This window comes from Oryctolagus cuniculus, chromosome 11, assembly GCF_051225735.1.
Source record: "Oryctolagus cuniculus isolate XC-2025 breed Fujian yellow rabbit chromosome 11, ASM5122573v1, whole genome shotgun sequence".
Classification (NCBI taxonomy): domain Eukaryota; kingdom Metazoa; phylum Chordata; class Mammalia; order Lagomorpha; family Leporidae; genus Oryctolagus; species Oryctolagus cuniculus.
The window spans coordinates 39,102,350-39,121,612 of record NC_142877.1 but is presented as its reverse complement, the minus strand read 5'-3'; the positions used below and the strand labels follow the sequence as shown (position 1 = coordinate 39,121,612).

The window sequence follows — 19,263 nt, the reverse complement described above, 5'->3', positions numbered from 1 at the left end:
CGGCAGGGGTGCCGCCCCTCCGCGGAGGCATGGGGGCCGGCAGCTAACCCGGGACGGCGTTGTTCCTCCCCAAGTGGGAGACCAGCAGCAAACCCGGGAAGGACCGGCAGCAAATCCAGAAAGGGCCGGGCAAGAGAACAGCTCAGGGTCCGGTGTCATTCCTCCGCGAATGGGGGAGTGACAAGTAACAGTACGTGAACAATTCCTTGGAATTTTTTAACACTGTCATTGGGTACTGCCTGTTTGGACCTTGTGGTATGCTTGCTTTTTTATAAGAGGTAGAAAGTGTCATAAAGGTGTTAATAAGATGCTGTCTCCTTGGAATACGGTTCCTCAACAGGGTGGCATGAGTCTGTATTAAATTCAAGCTGAGAAATTCTAATGGCATATCCCTACTAAGGCTGTTCATATGAACCTGAAGCCTTGATCCACAGAGAAGCCTGGCCCCTTCCTAAGTTAGTTCTTCAATTTTTCCTGCAAGTCTGGAGTCTGTTTTTAACAACCAAAGAATGCTATCTTTGTGCTCGAAAGACATGCCATCATGACCTGAACCTGTTCTACTTCTGTATGTTTGTTCCCCTTCATCCACAAATGCAAAATTTTGATACATCCTCCAATGCCTTTCCTGCTCCCCATAATCACTACCATGCTGCCTGCCCTCTATCTGTAATGTTTTATCCTCTGTCTGGAAAGATTTTTCTTTCATTTCTATTTCCAATCCTAGAATAAAAACCATACCCTATCCCTGTTTTGTGTCCCTTACTTGAACTCATCCTATCAAAATAAAATTCTTAATCCACTAGTTCATTTCCTCCAAATGAAAGAACTGTATTTTTCATTGTCTTATTTCCAGCACAGTTCCTGACATATAAAAGGTGTCTATACTCTTCTTTAATAATGAATGAGAAACAAAAACTCTTGAGTCATGATGTGTACCATGTACTATCAGTGCTCCACTCAAACTACCTTGACAGGCCAATAGTTCTACTCTCCAACTTTAATAAGTGTTGACTGTTAATATCTCCCAGTTGTCCCCTTCTCTGGAGAACTGCTCTCCTCTATAGCCAATGAATAAATTATAAAAATGAAAAGGCCAGGGACCAGAACTGTGCCATAGCAGATAAAGCCACAGGCTGCAGTGCTGGCATCCCATATGGGAGCTGGTTTGAGTCCCAGGTACTCCACTTCTGATCCAGCTCTCTACTATGGTCTGGGAGAGCAGTGAAGATGGCCCAAGTCCTTGAGGCCCTGAACTGCGTGGGAGACAAAGCTCCTGTCTCCTGGCTTTGGATTGGCTCAGCTCAAGCCGTTGCAGCCATCTGGGGAGTAAACCAATGGATGGAAGACCTCTCTCTCTACCTCTCTCTCTCTTTCTGCCTCTGCCTCCCTGTAGCTCTGCCTTTCAAATAAATAAATAAATCTTTTTTAAAAAATTAAAAGGCCAGAACCTTTCTTCAATGTAGGACTAATTCCATGGTAAATTACAGGGATACCCACAGCAACCATTCTGCTAAAGCTGGAATACAACTGAAACCACATCTTTGCTTAGATCCTTCTCTTTTTTATCTTCTTTCCCTCCCTCACCTTCTCTTGACATCCCTTCTTCAATGAATCAGAGGCACACAAAATCATTCTCAAATTCTACTTATAGGAAAACCATACTCTGTAGATGATACCATGATAACATTTTAAACTCATTTTCTGCCACAATTCAAAATGTTGGAATGAATTCAAAAAACTGAATCAGAACAAATTTCTGGGGCAAATTATAATATTTTGGATAATAAAGTCAAATAAACTGAAAAGTTGGAATGTTATCTATAAAAAGCCTTTAAAATCACAGAAAAGAAGACCCTATGCAAAACAAAAATATCATAAAGGACAGTCATTCAATTGTTTTTTATGAGATCTTGCTTCTAGAAAAATCTTCTTTCATAAGGTATTAAATAAAAGTAACTATAGGAATTTAATATGGCCATTCAGTTCATCAGTGCTATTGTAGGTGACACAAAATGACTATTGTTTCTGAAGTAACTAGTGAAATTAAAGAAAATGCATTTTAAAAATTTAATCTCCTGACCAAATCTTCATTTTTATATTTTCACATAATTTTATATGAAAAATATATGCCCCAATACATTCTAATGATATTCTGCAAAGGTATATCTAAAACTCTACCTCCAAAGAAAACTTAACTAGGTTAAGGAGAAGAGAATAAGGAAATAGCTTTTTTTGAACAAATACTACAACCAACTTTGAGTCATTCCTCCTATTTAATCTGATTATAGCTATTAGTCATATTCGGAGGATAAGTACCATGGAAGTCCACACAACCATGACAATCACTAAGATGGATACAATGACATTATACAACATAAGCTTTTATTTGCCATCTCATACATAAGACAATATCATTCACCCTTCCATTTATTAGTGGAAAGAATCTCACATTAGAATTCCTGAAGACCAGGGTCCAAGTATTGGATCTGTCTGCATTTGATGTTGAACCATGTATACATTAATCCAGTCCTCTAGATTTCTCAATTATTAATAATTTATTTATTATTTATAAACAACTTCTTTTTAAAAATATCAAAGGTAAACACCTTCAGCCAAAGTTATTATAATTTTAGGGATGAATGCACAGATCCAAGAAACCTTATGGTTAGACTGAGAAAATAGGGAGCAACAGCCAAAGAGACTAAAGGGCATTTTGCATTCTTTGAACTTTGGAAATAAGAGGACCCAAAAAGTCTTTTTGGAATTTTACCAGAAACAGTTAATATTTGGGATAGAGGAAAAACTTCACTCCTGGTTACCTTGGAAATGAGGCGCTTATTTTTTATGATTATTTTACATTATGAAATAACTATACAAATGATGTACTTAGTAACTGCAAGTGGAGTTTCACCTTGCAGAAAGAGTGTGTAATAGTTTGGGCGAGGCTTATCCAGCAGAATAAAGAGAAGAATTTTGTTATATATAGAAGGATTAAATTTTATCTGTGTCCTACAAAGTTTCTGATACTGATAAACCAATTGTTTGGTCAGACCTAGGGCAAATAAAGGAAATGGTGTAATCAAATCTTGTTCTACCTGTTTCACCTTTCATTCTTACCAAATACCAGTCTGCAAGGTTGAGGCTGTGTAAAAAAGGAAACAGAAGTGGAACTCAAGAGTCAGCAAGGTGCAGTCTGTATAAAGACCTAAGAGATCAGAGGGGGAAATCAGACTAAACTAGAAGTTAGGCAAGCTTCACAGACTGGAAACATTTGAACTATATTTCAGAAAAGACTTGGTTTTCTTCAGGCAATAAATTGAGCAGAATTTCCTAGACAAAGAATGCAAGCATGATTTATTCAAGGAAGATTACATTCTGCCTTATCCCAATATAATACCCCATACTACATCAAAGAATTAACAAAAAAAGACAGACATCACAATAATGAAGATGATGATATCCCGACAATCCTTGGTGTACACAAATGCATGCCTGCATCTAGAAGCTTCACAAGTAATACAGATGGGTATGGGTATTCTGGGAGAGGAAACTTTAAATTGTCCTAAACAAAGATGTGCTCTCAACCTTAGGTAGAAACAAAAATTCACTTGCTAGAAAAATTTGTATACAAGGTTAATTTCTTCTAGCCTTATTTAGCTGGTAGTTAGGGATAATACACTCAACAAACAATTTGATATTTATAAACTATACTCACATCACTGTCTACATATTTAAACTAATAGGTTAGCCTGAAAAAAGCACAGAAATACTTGTAGCAGTACCATATCCACTTTGTAAGATGTGCAGAGTCTGAGATTACAACCTTTGAGCCTGGGGAAGGCATGGGGGAGCTAGCTTGGATTGAAGCCAAAGAATCCTGGAAAGAATGACAGGAATGGAATGATGTCTGTGAACTTTCAATTCTCAGAAAGTCTCTCTGTATATTTTAGGGGAAGAGGTAATGGCAGTGGTAACAAGAAAAGTATTCAACTTGTTCAGCATTGGTAAAAGTTACACCATAACATAAGTGCCCCAGGTTAACTCTCTAATAAGCTCAGAATACCATTTTTTATATTCAAAAGAAAGATGGCAGATGCTTCTTCAATTTTCCTCTTCAAAATGTTAAAGTTGTCTATTTCATAATACTTGAGGATAAAATCACTCTCAATATATGTATTGAGAGTTCCTCAGACATGGCTTTGGATCCCAGATTTAATGCTTACTAACAATACAACTTTGGGCAAGTTATCCAACCTCTCTGGACTTCACAATTATCCACTAAAAATTTGGGATAAATATATTTTAATTTCCATGGCCAATGTAAGCATTAAGTAGTATAATGCCTAGCATGGATATCTGAAATTGCTAGCTTGAACAGTCCCTGGTTTCAGTCTATTTTTCCCTCAGATACAAAACGGGTACAAGAATCCAGGAAGGCAGGCCCTAAGGAGCTTAAATTTCTCTAAGGCAGAAAGGAGAACAATGAGACTCAAAAAGCAAAATGTTTACTGAACAATAAATGTGTTCCTGGTGCTTTATTCAGACCTACAAGACTATTACATTAACACTTTTGGTTGATAAACAAGTTGATAACTTTTACTGGAAGTCCAGGGTATTTCATATCTACTACTATTACCGGTTACTACCACAAAGAGCCCGCAGAGTCCAGCTCCCACTTGCCATCACCTTTGCCTGCTTTTGAGAATAGGACATCTTTGCTAATTTTATATGCTCATACCAAGAAGTTACTTTAAAAGGAGACCAGAACAGGAAAGGATTTTTAAAGCATGAGTTGACGCTTTTGTTCTGTATGGATCCATGTATTGGCTCACTGTGGTTCTTTATGCCAGGTTACAGATGCATTCACAATTTTCAGCCTGCACACTATGACGTTGCATTCCCCTCCCAGAGTGAGCCATCTACATACTGATACCCAAACCAAACATATTTCATGATACCTCTTCTTCTGTTTATTACTGGATGTAGTTTTCAGAATATTACTCTTAGCATGGGCTCTTAGACTGTGAATTCACTTCTAAGTCTCTCTATTTGATATACTATCCCAGGATCTGATCCCACCCCCAGCATGAGAGACAACAGAACATAATGATTAAGAGGTATCCTGGGCCAGGCTACCTGGATTCAAATCTTAGCTTTGTCATTCACCAAAATAGGGATGATATTAGTATATTAAAGATCTGTGAAATATAAATGAGTTCACGGATGCATATTTGGCATAGTGGCTGAGATGCTACTAGGGATGCTTGCATTCCATGTCAGAGTTTGTGGGTTCAAGTTCTGGCTCTGGTCCTGATTCCACCTTCCTGCTGGTGCATACCCAGTGAGCAACAGGTGATGACTCAAATACTTAGATCCCTGCCACCCACGTGGGAGACCCAGATTGAGTTCTTGGCTCCTGGATTCAGCTTGGCTCACTCATAGGTGTAGCAGGCATTTGGGGACTGAACTAACATATGGGAGAGTCTCTCTCTCTCTTTCCTCTCCCCCTCCCAACGACCACCACCTTTCAAATTAATTAAATAAATAAAATCTAAAAGTAAAAGTAAATGCAGTTGATACCTTATGATATACAGAAAGGTGTCTAGCTATAGCGATATCAAGCAAATGTCAATTATGATTATCTAGTATGGATATGCTGCCTCCTTACTATCTGATATCACTCTTCCATAAAATATGTAAACAGTTGAATGTCTATGTACACGTAGATTTTTGCCTTGGCCCTGTCAAGCATATACTATTTTGAAACCAATCACCACTTAATTGAAAAGATACCCCACATAGAATGAGCACAGAGCTTCATGAACTTAGAAATGCTTGCTAATTTTCCTAACACATAAATTAAGGGAAAGGGACATGTAATTTGCTATTGGGTGCCAAATGATAGAACATATTTTGTCACTTTCTATCATTTGTTGTTCAGAACAGCCCTTGGTTCTCATGAAAGCAGTGAACTGGGATAAGCCACATGCTAAGAAGTTAAATTCTTTGCTACTTTCAGCTTAATGGTTTGTCTATTATATCCATAATTTTCCCAATGTCAGAAGTCTCCAGGAGGACTTTTAGCCAAATTTGAGTAGGTAAGCTGTGTTTTCTTTACAAGCAATGTCAGAGTATGTATTATAAATCTTAATCTGAGTACATAAAGAAGGGAGAATAATGGTATATATTACATATATGGAATAATGGGATGTAGCCAAAGAAGAAAAATGCTTTCCTCATATAGTTCATGCACATGTTTTCAATCAAATTACTCAACTGATAGAGTCTTTAGACTGAACTTATGGGTAAAAAAGCAAAACACAGGACAGAAATAGCTAAATGGTCAGCTAAAAACACATAAATCAAGAGTACTATTAGACTAATAATTAACTTCACTTTATTTTAAAAAAAAAAGTGTAAGAATATAGAAGATGAGGGGCTGGCGCTGTGGCGCAGCAGTTTAAAGCCCTGGTCTGAAGCACAGGCATCCCATATGGGCGCCGGTTCTAGTCCCAGCTGCTCCTCTTCTGATCCAGCTCTCTGCTGCGGCCTGGAATAGCAGTAGAGGATGGCCCAAGTCCTTGGGACCCTACACCCACGTGGGAGACCCAAAAGACGCTCCTGGCTTCGGCTCCGACCGTTTCGGCCATCTGGGGAGTGAACTGGCAGATGGAGGACCTCTCTCTCTGTCTCTACCTCTCTCTGTAACTCTGCCTTTCAAATAAAATAAAATAAATCTTTAAAGAAAAAAGAATATAGAAGATTAGTATTCCACCCTAAGCAAAAGAACATACAAGATGACAAACTTTATCTCAAAAGATTCTACATGTGGTTCATGGTCACTATACAAAATCCACTTAGCACAGTGAACTCAAAAACTGACTCTGTAGACATAAAAGCAAGAGAAACCCTTAAGCATATCTCCAAAGCTAGCCCACTGACAACCAAAACGTACCATAAATATGTATGAAGGCCAATTCACTTTAGCTGGGGTCATGAGCAGTGTCTTCAATTTAAAAAGGGATTATCATGCTAAAAAGTAATTAATGCAAAATAATGGAAGACAGTGCTTTTACTTGATGTATCTGCTTGATTTGATAAATTAATGAACAATTTAAAATGGACAAAAATCACTCTTCTGAAACATTCTAAATAGAAGGATGTTATACTGAAAACTGTATGAAAAAAAAACTGTATGAGTTCATGTCTTTTAAATGTAAAACCAATTTAAAATTGGTTTTATATGCTTGCAATAGGAAGGGTACATAATTTGGCTTTCTCTACTTAGGAAATAAAGTTAAAATTGGTAGTACCTAAGAATAAACAAGCCAATTTTCTATTTTTATACCAATTATATAAATGAACAATTTTTAAAAGGGAATAATTTGATGATTAATACATGAATGTTATCACTCACCCAGTAAAGCAATTTTAAAATTTGCAACAATAAAATTGCCTCAATCTAAGAATTTCCTTATGCTATTTTATCTATGGGAAAGTCTCTTTTTGACCTTAGTATCTATAGAGTAGATATGTATACTTCTTCTGGCATATAAGTACATGCATATGGATATTCTATGTAGAAAGATAACTTTGATAAAATACTAATTAAATTCAGGTAAAATGCAGTTTTAAGTACAGATTGATGGTAAAGGCAAGAACTAAACCCAAAACCTAAATCCTAAATTCATGTATTTCTGTACCTTTTTTAGAATGCATATATGCTAATATGATGTTGTGATTTTTCAAAGTACAAAAGAGAGAAATAGAAAAATTGTTTTCAAATAGGAAGGTTAGTCTCAAAATTTCAAATTATGTAACTGATAAATGAAATTAAATGTCAGTCTTATATAGCAATATCCATACTAAAATAGCAGAAAACATGCAAATTTCTTTCCACAATACTCAGATAGAACATGAACTACGTGAACTGTTATATGACTTCTCACACTACATGGCATGTCGTCTAATTTTAACATTAATGGCTGAGGTTATTAAGAAAGAATTCTAAGCAGTTGTAATGTTTAAATTGATAGTAAGATTTATGACACCCACCACAAATTTCTAAAACAAATTAACATATACTTTCCAAAGGAACCAACTGGGTTCTCTCTATTAAGTTTACATAAAAGAATAGTATTAGACAATGGAATTAACACAAGTATCAGTACAATTATAACCTAGATTCTAAGTACAAATATCATTTTTTTAAATCTGTTTCAGCTCCTGCCACAGGTCTTCTTCCTGAAACGTTATTTCTGCCCTAACTCCAATGCATCATTCCACAGGTTGGAATTTGGGCATCAGTTGTTCAGGAAAGCTTTCCCTGATATTCCTGACAAGATAACTCTCCACTGAAAGCATTCATATCACTATGCACCTTTATTAAAGGCAATGGTCACAGCTACAGTTTTACTTACATATACGTAATTGATAAATGGCTATTTATACTTCACACTGCAAAGGCTCCTGAGTCTGCAATATGTCTGTACCTAAAAACCATTGAATTTCTAGAACCAGTTTACATTAAATGATCATAAAAGAAATTTTTACCAAAAAAAAAACCTGAATGAAAATGACATTGATTTTGGAAGCCTTCTAGAGATAAAACACATATAGTTCTCACAGCAAATGTACATTTATTTTTGACACTGATATGACCACTTAATAAGATGATATTTTTCTTAACAAATTTCCCAGGAAGATTAAAGTATGAACGAAAAATATACTTTAGCAAATAGTTAACGATTTTATTTATTTAAATAGCAAAATAAATTGTTTGAAAGGAAAAGAACATTTTTTTTAAAACAGAGCTAGAAGGAGAGAGTAATATAAACTTTGATTCTAGCCAAAAAGAGCCCAAACAGAAACTATGATGAGTTAAAAACCTCACAACATGGCCGGCACCGTGGCTCACTTGGATAATCTTCCGCCTGCCGCGCTGTCACTCTGGGTTCTAGTCCCGGTTGGGGCGCCAGATTCTGTCCCAGTTGCTCCTCTTCCAGTCCAGCTCTCTGCTGTGGCCCGGGGAAGGCAGTGGAGGATAGCCCAAGTGCTTGAGTCCCTGTACCCACATGGGAGACCGGGAGGAAGTACCCAGCTCCTGGCTTCAGATCGGCACAGCGCTGGCCATAGCGGCCACTGGGGGAGAAAACCAACAGAAGGAAGACCTTTCTCTCTGTCTCTTTCTCACTGTATATAACTCTCTCTGTCTCTCTCTCTCACTGTCTAACTCTGCCTTGCAAAAAAAAAAAAAAAAAAAAACTCACAATATATGTATTTAATATATTAAAGACCTATGATGCCGTATCTATTGTTTCATAAGCCAGAGGGAGGAAGGGTAATGCTATACCATTGAATATATATATGGGGTGAAGGGTACTGAGGGAGAGAGCAACAGGAGTCAAATGATTGAGGCTTACAACAAAATCAATATAAAACCAGAATATGTATTTATATGAAAAAAAATTAGTGACATCAATGTAAACACTTGTTAAAAAATCTATCATTGCATCTAAAATTAACTTTCCATGTCCCAAAACTTCCAAGGTTCTCACTAGATTTAATTTCCATCCCCTAAAGGAAGGCTGCATATATGCGTCAGTTAAAATTTCCTTATATAAAAATCAACTCAAAATGGATCAAGGATCTAAATCTATGACCTAATACCATCAAATTACTAGAGGCAAAAAATTGGGGGGAACTCAGCAAGACATTGGCATAGGCAAAGACTTCTTGGAAAAGGCCCTAGAAGCACAAGCAATTAAAGAAAAAACAGACAAATGGGATTATATCACACTTAGAATCTTCTGTAAGAAGATGCAAAAGAAGCACTCAGCAATGTGAAGAGGCGATCGACAGAATGGGAGAAAATATTTGCAAACTGCACAACTGATAAATGATTAATATTCAGAACCTATAAAGAGCTCATGAAACTCAACAAAAACCAAAACAGGCTAGTTAAGAAATGGGGAAAGGATGTGAACAGGCATTTTTAAAAGAGGAAATTCAAATGGCCAGGAGACACATAAAAAATGCTCAGGATCACTAGTCATCAAAAAAAAAAAAAAAAAAAAGAGGTTTCACCTCACCCCAGTTAGAATGGCTTTCAGACAAAAATTAACAAACCATTTATACTGGTGAGGATGTGGGGCAAAAGGTACCCTAATCCACTGTTTGTGGGAATGTAAACGAGTATAGCTATTGTGGAAGCCAGTACAGCGACACCTCAGAAAGCGGAAAATGGGTATATCGTATGACCCACCAATCCCACTCTTGGGAATTTACCCAAACGAAATGAAATCAGCATATGAAACAGTTATCTGTACCCCCATGCTTACTGCAGCTCAATTTATAATAACAAAGATATGGAATAAACCCAAATGTCTATCAACTGATGACTGGTTAAAGAGATTACTGTTTATTTTATACACAATGGATTACTATTCAGCTGTAAAAAAAAAAAAAAAAAAAGAATGAAATCCTATCTTTTGCAACAAAATGGATGTAACTGGAAACCATTATACTTAGTGAAATATGTCAGTCCTAAAAAGACAAATACCATAAGTTTTCCCTGATCTGTAGTAACTATTAAGAGTGCTAAAAATGCTATGTATAGAAATGACATTGACATTTTGAGATTCAATGATCTTTCACAGCCCTTTTCACTACTGTTGATTGTGGGGAGCAACCCGGACTGGACTGAGTTACTGGAATTAAGACTTATTCTGTGCATCTGCTCTCCCACAATATGGTGCTGGGAGAGGAGAAAACAGCTTCTACGCAGCTGCCTCTTGCCAACTTGAGTGATGACCTCCAGGAGCTGATCCTGCTCCTGATTGGAGGAGAGCAGCGTACTCGGCGTGTGGGTAGCAGAGCACGGATTGGTGGAGAGGACTATAAAGGAGGAGAGAGACAACATGCACCAGGAACATCTAAGGGGAACATCTAAGGGGAACACCTGTGCAGCCCCCGAGAGAGCCGGCCGGCGGTGTGCCGCTTCCCCGCGGAAGTGGGGAATGTGGCAGGGGGAACCGCCCTTCCACGGAGGTGGAAGGGACGGCAGCCAACCCGGGAAGAACCAGCAGCAAACCCGGGAAGGGCCGAGCAGACAAAAGAACAGCGCAGGATCCTGTGTCGTTCCTCCACGAAGAGGGGGAGCGACAGTTGATGAACGGTGTTTTTTTTTTTTCTCTTTACTATTTGTATAGAATTAATTTTATGAGTATAAAGTAAACTTAAAGTATATCACTGTAAAAATTAAGAGAAGGAATAGGAACGGAAGGAGGAGGAAGGGTGGGAATGTGGGTGGCAGGAAGGGAAGGGTGGCAAGTATCACTATGTTCCTAAATCCGTACATAAGAAATACATGAAATTTGTATACCTTAAAAATTTTAAATAAAAAATGAGTAAAAATAAACAAAACAAACAAAAAAATTTCCAAAATACAAAATTGCTGTCTCAAATCATCTAAATTATTCTGATCTATAATTTGTAATTAAAAATTTCTTTTTCTTCATTTTTATGAGAGAGAAACACACATACACACACACAAAGACTGAGATCTTCAATATACTGGCTCACTCCTCAAATGCCTGCAACAGCCAGGGCTGGGCCAGGCCAAAGCCAGGAGTCAGGAATACAATCCAAGCTTCCTGGTTGGGTTGAAAGGTTTCAGTTATTAGAGCTATCATCACTGCATCCAGGGTGTGCATTAGTAGAAAGTTAAAGTCAAGAAGTAGATCTGGAGGTAGGAATTAAATCCAGATATTCTGATGTGGGACAGGCATATCTTAACTGCCAAGTTAAACATCCATCCCCTAGTTTATTTTTAACTGTCACATAAAAATTATACATATAAACTAGATACTGTGTGATATTTCAATACATGTATACATTGTGAAGTGATCAAACCAAAGTATTTAGCATATATATCATTGTGCTGAAAATATTCAAATTCCTTTTTTTTTTTTTTTTTTGACAGGCAGAGTTAAGACAGTGAGAGAGAGAGACAGAGAGAAAGGTCTTCCTTTGCCATTGGTTCACTCCCCAAATGGCCACTGCGGCCGGCACACCGCGCTGATCCAAAGCCAGGAGCCAGGTGCTTCTTCTGGTCTCCCATGAGGTGCAGGGCCCAAGGACTTGGGCCATCCTCCACTGCACTCCCTGGCCACAGCAGAGAGCTGGCCTGGAAGAGGGGCAACCGGGACAGAATCCGGCGCCCCGACCGGGACTAGAACCTGGGGTGCCAGTGCTGCAGGCGGAGGATTAGTCTAGTGAGCCGCAGTGCTGGCCAAATTCCTTTCATCTAGCTTTTTTTTTGTTTAATGTACAATACAGTATTATTGACTAAAACATCATGTCTTATTCCTCCTACCTATCTGTAACTTTATACACAATATTCAGTATCTTCTCTCTTCCTTATCCCCTTTCCTTCATCTGGCAACTACCATTCTCTCAAGAGAAGTACAGTTTTTAAAATTTGTTTATTTGCTAATTTTTGGAGATACAATGGTAGTTGTCTCTACTTTTGAAAAAATTGTATTTTCATATCCTTTGTCCATTTATCTAATGTTGTGTTGATGATTTAATTAACAGTTTCTCAGTCATGTATATAAGAAATACATTAACATTTTTCTTTTGTTTGTTATAAACATCTTCCCCAATCTCTGTGTATTTTACTTCTTATTGGCATTTTTAAACACAAAGCTTTTAATTTTTATGTAATGAAATGATCTTTACTTTTGGATATTTTCATTGCTGTTTCATGAATCAATTTAGTACTCTCCCAGTATGATAGTCAACTTTATTTTCTTCTAGTAGAGTTGTGGCTTCACTTTATTTTATTTCCCCGCTAAATTATTCTGGATTTATAAGTACACAATAAGAAGTAAAAATAGATACTTTGTACTTTTTTAGTTGTAAAACAATTGTTGTAACAATTGCTATTGAAGAATATTTCCACAGGTGTTTTTAGCATATCAGGGGATCTTTAAATATGAATTCCTTTCTCTCAAAAATGTGTGAGGGCCAGCACTGCGGCTCACTTGGCTAATCCTCCGCCTGCGGCGCCGGCACCCAGGGTTTTAGTCCTGGTTGGGGCGCCGGTTCTGTCCTGGTTGCTCCTCTTCCAGGCCAGCTCTCTGCTGCGGCCCAGGAGTGCAGTGGAGGATGGCCCAGGTCCTTGGGCCCTGCACCAACATGGGAAACCAGGAGGAAGAACCTGGCTCCTGGCTTCGGATCAGCGCAGTGCAGCGGCTGCAGTGCGCCTGCCAGAGTGGCCATTTTGGGGGAGTGAATTAACGGAAAAGGAAGACCTTTCTCTCTCTCCTCTCTCTCTCACTGTCTAACTCCGCCTGTCCCAAAAAAAAAAAAAAAAAAAAAAAAAAGTGTCTACATAAGAAACACATGGAATTTGCACTTAGCAGAAGTAAGTCAAATTTTAATGATTTGGTACATTAAAAAAAAATCTAATGATGAAAAAAATAGGAAAAAAAAGCTTTACTATCTCAGTGTACAAAATACCTGAAGCAGGTTATACAGTAGTAGGAATCATTTAAGAGTAAAAGATTGGCTCTCATCACTAAAAACTGCATAGGTTCAACCTAAAATATATGGCAGTATTTTAATTTTGTAAAATAATTATATTCTATTATGTTCTATTCACAAGAAAAGACTAATTTTCCAAAAAACACAATAACTGAAAAGATTCTTTTGTCTTAATTTGTGGCCCTATAATTTTTAAATCTGAAATAAATATTAAATGAAAAAAATTTCCATGGCAGAATTTAAGACAAGCTTCCCAAATGCTGGTTCATGATCTGTCGCCCTAATGAACCCTCACAAAAAGAAGAATTCTTTGTCCCACTCCACTATCCATGCAAATAATTTTTAGGATTTTTTATTTATTTATTTATTCATTCATTCATTCATTCAAAAGGCAGAGAAATAGAGTGAGAGAGAGCCAGGCAGAGAGAGAGAGAGAGAGAGAGAGAGAGCGCGCACGCTTCCATGCACTTACTCCAGGAACTCTTTGTGCCCACTCTCATGTCCTCCCTCTCAGCAGGTTTATGATTTCATTTTATTTTACTCTAATTTGCCACGTGCTGTTAACTCCCTCAAATGTTCAGAAGTCTCCTATTTTAAATGCAAATACCATTTTGCCTTTATTCCTTTCCTAGCCATTATTTTATTTCCTATATTACTTATTTTGCCCTTATTATTACTTATTCAAGTAAATAGTCTAAATCTCCTCCATCTCCTTGATTGTTTTTTCAGTCTAACTTTTTTCCTAACCCCTTCTGTCAGATTCTTTTTTCACTTTCATTTGCTCTTTTTTTTTTTTTTTTCACGAACATTTGTCTGCTTTGCTTTCATGACATCCCAGCATCTTGGCTCTATTCTGAACCTTTTGGATCTCTCTTTTCTGCCTTAATCTACTATTAATTATGCTTCTTTTCCCATAAACAGAATCACCAATACATCAACCAGAGAGTATTTCTCCTCCACAGACCATTCTCCAGGATCAACCATTTCCCTAACACTTCCAGTGAAATGAATCATGATACATTATCTCTGATTCTAATTTATTTCTGATATTTTACTCATGTCATTAAGCATTTATTAGATATTCACTCTTTACAACTTTTAAAATTTATTTGAAAGGCAGAGTGACAGAGAGAGAGAGAGTAGATTCTATCCACTGGTTTCCTCCCCAAATTGCTTTAACAACTACAGTTGTTCCAGGCTGAAGCCAGGAATTCCATCCTTCCAGGTTTCCAACATGGGTGGCACAGACTCAAGCCTTTGAGCCATCATCTACTGCTTCCCAAGTGCATTAGCAGTAAGTTGAATTAAAAGTGAAATAACTGGGTACCCGAGTTGGAACTCCAATATGGGATGCCGGGGTTAAAAGTGGTAGCTTGACCAAGTGTGCCACAACACCCACCCCAGAAATTCACTCTTAAAACTACCCAACACCAAAAATCAAAATCCTGAAAAGTAACAGTATAATCTTTCTAGCCAACTAAATATTCCTCCAGAAACTTTGGAAATACTTGAGTTATTTTATTATTATTTACAACCTACTTAGTACTAAGTAGAATCTGAGGTATTCTTAAACCAAAATAATTACATCAAATCTGAAAAATATATAAAAGAAAATTAGCTTATGTCATGAAGATGGGAGGTAAGTGTATCAAAATGAGAAAACTATCAGCATCTGCAAAAATATACATTAAAACAAATGCTTGATATTTATGACAAAAATATTTCTTTTCAGTTTTTTTAGCAACTCTTGAATTTTTAAATTACATTTCCAGTAAGACTTATTCCTTCTGTAGTGTAAGTATGAAGATATGCAAAGTTGTATAAAACTGGAACCATGATAGTTTTGAAACAAAGAATTTCATATTTAGTAATCTAAATTCTAATTGTAAAGATTTTAACAATGTGTGAATATGAAAACATTTTTTGAAACAAAATATATTAGATAGGGCACTAAAAAATCAGGTGTCACATCAAGATTCCAATTTTTAGAGGAAGTTTCTGAAAATCACAACTCAAACCCTATAACATATGTATATTAAGGGTATAAGAGTCAGAATTTAGAGATTAGCTGAAACACTGAAAGCAGACTTTTGGGAAACCTGTGTGTGATGAACCTCTAACCCCCAACAAATGAGAGAGGTGTGTAGGAGCCTGCTCCTTACCACTCAGTTTAACATATGGCTCTCAGAGTTTCAAAATGGTATGCCACAATGGTATCTTGGCTTTTACCTATAAATCTAAAGAACAAGAGAATGTGTATTCAGTTGCTCTGATGGAGAAAGCTGTGTAGTAAAACAACGTGTTTACCATGTGCCACATATGGGCCACGTTTGAATAGGTGCTCATGTGGAGTTATCTTAAATCTGGTCCAAAAGAGTCACCTGGAGAGGAAATGAGACCTTACAGGAAACTGTAGATACCTTCAGAAACATATACACTGGAGGAGAAAGCGGGCAATTAGATTCAAAACACCCTTCTCCCTAGTTAAAGCAACAAAAGGTAAGTGATTCAAGACAGTCAAGGAGAAAGTGCCCTACAAGGCAAAGAATCAGCTTTAAACACAAATCCATTTTACAACAATACTAGCTAAGTAGAAACTTTCTTGCACTTTCACATCTTCTTCACTCCTGCAATCCTGCAGGAGTCAGAAACTGTAGCTGCCACACAGGAGAAAAGAGATGCAGCTGAGAGTCCTTCTTTCTAACATCAAGACAACTGGCCTGTCATAACAACAACCTGAAAGAGACAAACAGCCTCAAGTTTAAATCAAGATTATAGTTTTAATTATTACACTAAACAGCCAGACATGTAATTTCAACCATAGGACTTTATGTTACATAAAAGTGACCCAAAAAAGTCACGAGACATATATAAGATTTGTCGAGGGCAAGGAGAGTTGAGCTTACTGAAGGAAGAGAATTTTATGAGTACACATCACATTGTGTTTATCTTCATAAAAAGGCTTTCTACTAATATAGGCATGCATACCACGCTTGTACACACACAATGTAAAATACACATAAAACTGCACAGTGGTGTTAATTTAAATTTCACTTAAAAAATTTTGGTGAAGACACATCATAAAATGTAATGCACTGTTGTATGAAAGAAACTCTAAAGCTCAAAACAATTTCTTTTAAGTATGAGAATTTGGGGGCCAGTGCTGTGGTGTAGCAGGTAAAGCTGCCACCTTCAATGCTGATAAGTGGGTGATCCTGTACCTGGGTAGGAGAATGCCCATGCAGGGGGTTAATCTGACTGCTGGCATGCGGCAGGAGCCTCAGGCACATTTCCCCGCCCCCACTTCTGTTGAAGAGCCAATCCATAGATTGCTCCTGGGTGTGGCCCAGGCCTATTAGGAAGGCTACTATTCTACATGACCTTCAAGCTGATTGGAGAAGCATAGCGGAGCCAATAACTATCCTACAGAATTAGCGTTGCCCTGAATTAGCTATGCCCCTTCTGCCTGCCCTGTAAAAGGTGTACTTGATCTTTAATAAAACAGACATGTTCACTGAAACATGTTCACTGAAACTTGTCTCCAGGGCTCCTTGCTGAAGAACGCCATCGCCCCACCATCCTGGCAGTGTGGATCTCACAGGACACCAGTTCAAGTCCCAGCTGCTTCACTTCCACTCCTGCTCTCTGCTACTGTGTCTGGGAAAGCAGCAGAAGATGGTCCAAGTGCTTGGGCCCTTGCATCCACATGGGAGACCAGGAGAAGCTCCTGGCTCCTGGCTTTAAATTGGCCCAGCTCTGGCTGTTGCTGCCATATGGTGAGTGAACCAGCAGATAGAAGACCTTTGTCTCTCCCTCTCTATGTCTGTAACTCTGCCTCTCAAATAAATAAATAAAATCTTAAAAAAATATGAGAATTTGTAAAAGGATTCCATATTATCAACTGCCCCTTCATTAGAAACAACCAGAAATTAATATGGGATTCAGTGAATAAACTATATTGATTGACAAAATAAATGTATTAAAATTGTATTTTAAAATAATATTTGTGAGGGCAAATCATGAATGTAATAAGCAAGGAGTACTTAAGTTTTATATTTTTCACTTAAGTTTTATTTTAAAAATTACAAATAACTTATAAAAGTGGTACAACATAGGAATGCACGTGAAAGAAATTATAAAGAACTGGGTTCTTATTTTTTAAAATTGCCGGTCACCCATCCATTGAAGATATCTACTTTCCTCAGAAAAAAAATGATTTATAATCCCATCAAGGGCCTAATTTCCTTTTACCAAGTTCATGGTATGCACTGCAATAGACTATTGAAACAATTCATTACATAGGCTTCCAGTGAGGCTTGTTTATATTACACACATTTACAAGAATGAATTTATAGGAGATTCAAAATAAAAAGGCAAGAGGTGGACAAATTGGGAGTTAACCACTCAAAACATTGAAAGCTGTGTTATTTTGTGAAACACAGAAGACAGCAACCTGCAACAGTTACTGTAGAAGCCACTCTGTACTTAAATTTTATCAGCCATTACAAGCATTATAAAAAAGAAAACTTTAAACACCAAGGAATCCCACTTTACTGAGTTATTTTACAACTCTTCAAAGGGTTTTGGTGTTTAGTTATAACTTTTACAGACATAATAATTTTTGGTAGCTAATCTTTTCCTCATGTTGAACAAGTTTGTAATAACATCCTGTGACTCCTTCCATAATTACATTCAGCCAATATTGTCCTTAATCTTCTTTTTTGTTGTTGTTGTTGTTTTGCTTGCCTAGTTCTCTTTGCACTTTCCTTTGGTATTTCCAACACAGGACAGAAAAACATCTGTGGTCATGTTTTTATTGCCATCTGTAAATTCCTTAATGTGCAGAAACAGTATCATATTCGAATTTGTGACCCTCATTAACCTTAGCTCAGTTCTTTACATATATTACACTCTAAAAGTCCAAAAGCAAATTTGATGACTTACTCTAAATGAGAAATCCTTTCTTGACCTGAACCATAATCCTTAAGGTTGGCCCTACCATTCTGCTTTCCCACTGCTGTAACCTTACTTGGACTTCTGATCATTACCAGCAACCAGTCCCCAATGGTGACATCTTCTGTGTTTCCGTCAAAATGACTGCCTGCAACACAGCACTAGGCTTCTTGATCAATAATGTTTACTTATCTACACTTTCATCAGATTCCCTACTATTATCTACCCTGTAACTCTATTATTCCACTTGCTGCAGCATAACAGACTGTTCAAATCCTTGGCATGAATCATCCCATCCCAAATTCAAGCATACCTGACACAAAGGCAATCTTCATTATACAATAAATGAAGGATCTCTGCCAACCTTGTATTCTAAATATTTGTTTTATGATCCAGGCAAATATATTCACCATTATATTTATACACTTAAAATCTTGATTACAGAATATTTATGGCATCAATTATGAACAGAAAATTAACTTCTCTTATTTTGCTAATATATTTTTGACATCTTTATTGTTCATGTCATTAAAAATTATTCTATCTCCTGAGAAACAGTTGATTTGCATAGACTATATGATTGATATAAATTATTTTAAAAATAAATTACATCTGTTTGAGATGCTATGGTTGCTGCATATTATGTTAAATTTATAAAGTATTCATTTTAATTGGATTTTAAATTAATAAAGCCCATATAAGTTTGTGTGCATAGCAATATTACTATAAAATTAAAATTTCTAAATTTCAATTGAAAAAATT

General features: G+C 37.0%; 2 protein-coding genes across 5 annotated transcripts in view; one reads left to right on the top strand and one right to left on the bottom strand.

Annotated features, from left to right (window-relative positions):
• Positions 1 to 17,415, top strand: part of FLRT3 (fibronectin leucine rich transmembrane protein 3) — a 110,940-nt gene extending 93,525 nt beyond the window's left edge. The window contains exon 4 of the transcript XR_016215998.1: positions 17,094 to 17,415. The gene's annotated coding sequence lies outside the window, so the exon portion shown is untranslated. The remainder of the gene's footprint in view (positions 1 to 17,093) is intronic.
• Positions 1 to 19,263, bottom strand: part of MACROD2 (mono-ADP ribosylhydrolase 2) — a 2,169,899-nt gene that overhangs the window by 1,902,648 nt on the left and 247,988 nt on the right. The gene's annotated exons all lie outside the window — the stretch shown is intronic.